Here is a 3,458-nt window from a genome sequence, read left to right on the forward strand (position 1 = left end):
ATCGGTACTAAAGGTCCCATTTTCAAACTCTCCCCCCCGTGGACCGCCTTTTTAGTTTAAAAAAAACAAAAGAAAATGATGGAAATGTCAAAAAAATAAAATGAAATAAGTTTCCCATGTGATATGTGGTCTAGTTGTTGGGAAAATTTACAAATATGAATTTTGACTTTATTTACAAAATCTCTCTGGAATTTGTAAAATGGGCATACCTTTTGCATACGAACTCGGATTAAAAAGTTTTCTATATGAAAAATCATCTACTTGAAAAGTTACATCTGATGGAGACCGCCTATGGCCTGTATGCAAATTTGTAGAATCCTCAGATTCCAAAAGGAAAAAAAATTATGCTCAAATTTCAGTTTTTTTAAATTTTCATTAAATCTGGTCAAACTATGGTCAAACTACTTATTCAAGAAGTATTAGTGTTACTAAATAATTATTCAAGAATATTAGTGTTATTAAATAATTATTTCAGTTTTTTTGAATTTTGGTCAAATCTGGTCAAACTATGGTCAAACTGTGGTCAAACAATGGTCAAACTACTTATTCAAGAACTATTAGTGTTACTAAATAATTATTCAAGAATATTAGTGTTATTAAATAATTATTTCAGTTTTTTTGAAGTTTGGTCAAATCTGGTCAAACTATGGTCAAACTGTGGTCAAACAATGGTCAAACTACTTATTCAAGAAATATTAGTGTTACTAAAAAATTATTGTTATTTAGAACAATAGTTTCAAACTCAAACAGTGAAATGTGTGACTTCATGCTCAAGCTAAACTCCCGAGGGTTAATAGAATTGACATCTTACTATTGTCAGGAAAACAACGAGTGCACACTTGGAAACGAGGGAGAATAGAACCCGGAAGTTAAGCGTGCTCAGGCTGGGGGAGTGGGAGGATGGGTGACCGTCAGGGATGTTAGATGATTTGGAATGATGAGGGGTGATTAGAGATTAAATTGAGCAGTGATGAGGGATGATTAGAGATTAAAGGTTAAAATAATTCAGAAATTTGAAAATAAAAAAACTTTAAAAAAAATCAGAAAATTTACTTTAGTACCGATTGGTGTTACCAACTGAGACTAAAGGTGGACCGGCCACGTGGAGGGCCTTTAGTCCCGGTTCTGGTTTGAACCGGGACTAAAGGGTCGGGGCATTAGTACCGACCCTTTAGTCCCGGTTCAGGACTAAAGGCCCTTACGAACCGGGACAACAGGCCCTTTTTCTATCAGTGTTATGCATGTTCTCCAGCCTAATAGCCTAGTGTGATGATGAATCTTTTTTGCCCATGTTTTCTAATTGTTTTTTCCATGGACTTTGATTGATCTATGATATGGAATGCATTATTAAAAGGGAAATCGGACACCGGATCTTGTAACAACGCAGGCAAGTCAAGGTCATCCATTAGGCTGACCATAATGGGGTAAGGCTGGTCATAGTGCGGAGTAACTTATACTAGTGTCATGCATATGAAAAAGTTATGACACTAGTCTAAATTACTATCTTCATAGTGCAAAGTAACATAGTAGTAGTGCCATAGAGGACTTCATTAATTAGCTTATAGACTCATCTTGCCTTGATAAACGCTATGTTACAGTAACATATTATGTTACCACTTCTCATTAACTACATGTCACATAAGCAAAAAAAATTCGGAGTGCGCTATGTTACTTGCTAAGTTACTCCCACTATGACTAGCCTAACATAACCGGTAGCATGCACTTGGAACAAGCAAACATGCTTATGTGGCACATAATTAAATAAGAGAGAGGGGGTTAGAGTAGCATAGGTAGATACCGTATCATGTTAAATTTTATGCTATTTTGTGTCATGCATGACAATAAATATGACCATCTATGATACTCCTTTCGGTCCTTTTTACTCTGCATATTAGGTTTGTCTGAAGTCAATCTCATCCAACTTTGACCAAGTTTATACAAAAAATTATTAACATTCACATAACAACACATTTATTATTAGATTCATCTCGGAATATATTTTCATATTATATTTATTAGATGTTATAAATGTTAATATTTTCTAATATAAATTTGGTCAAACTTAACAAACTTTGACTTCACAAAAAGCTAATGTGCGGAGTAAAAAGGACCTGCGCGTATATCTAAGTTGTCAATTTTATCATCCTAATATGAACTATATAACATAAAAATTATAGCGTTTGAAAATAAAACATCTAAAGTTTACATTGGTATATTTTTTATAATATATGACTTGTATTAGGTTGGTCAAATTGACGATCTAGGAATACGCGCACGCCCTGTAAACTGAGAGAAAGGGAGTATGCATTATAAAAATGGTATCATATGCATGATATTAGTATATGTTACTCCCCATTATAAATAGCCTTAGATGTAGGCAAAGTGCATCAAATGTCATCGCACCTACTTGTCAAGCCCGGTGTGCTTGGGGATTTTCTCCGCCCCTGGTGGTACCCCGTTAAATCCCGCCGCCGCCATGTACGACAGTACTGAAAAGGCCATATTCACCCGCAAAAAAAAGACCATATCCGGGGCAAAAATTTTGAATCAGGGTTAAATGTTTAGCACTTGGACCAAAAGTGATGTTGAAGAAAAAGGTCAAACCCGTTTCCCTGATCCCAGCCGGGCAGCGCGCGTGTCTCGTCTCCTTCCTTCACACGCGCGGAGCTGCTCCGTCGCCTCACGCGGTGCTCAAATACTGTATTGAGGTAAATACACTAAAGTCATAGAACTTGCACGCAATGTTTAGGTTAGTGCATAAACTTTTAAAATACGTGTTTCTGGTCATCTAACTCGTCATCTCGTGCATATACGATGCTTCCAACCGTATCCCTACGAGTGCCAACGTGGCAGGGCCACCATCAGTGGCTGAGGCTGTTTTTTTTAAGAAAGGACCCATACATTCTATTTATTTTTACACAAACAATCCTCAAATAAAATGAAAGAAGCTGCAGCGCATGATGGGATTCAAACCGATGAGCTAGCACGATCCGCCTAGCGTAGAGAGCGACTAGACCAACTAACAGTTGACGCTTCCTCAAAAAAGAAAATCTAACAGTTGACACTAAAATGCACAGTTAAAGCTATTTAACACGTACTGCATAAAAAAATAGAAATTAAAACAACAAAAGGGTTTGCTGAAAAGGGAAAGCCCCAGTTTGGTACTATGGCATCGTGTACAAGTGCCAACCATCAGGCCACACCGACACTTAGTAACACAAACAAATTTTATCTTGTATATTGTTTTTTCTATGTAAGATAGATTTGATTTTAGTTTATCAGTGATAAATAGAGATAAAAATGATAAAAGTGTTATGTATTGTATAGTATAAAATTTATGTATTCCAATGGCAGTGAGCTATGTTTAATTCTTTTACGCAAAGATAGATCTTTTTTTGCACATAGTACCTAACTTTAAATATATATTCCCGCAAAAAATAGTGCAGAATGAATGAATG

This window comes from Triticum dicoccoides, chromosome 7A, assembly GCF_002162155.2.
Source record: "Triticum dicoccoides isolate Atlit2015 ecotype Zavitan chromosome 7A, WEW_v2.0, whole genome shotgun sequence".
Lineage (NCBI taxonomy): Eukaryota > Viridiplantae > Streptophyta > Magnoliopsida > Poales > Poaceae > Triticum > Triticum dicoccoides.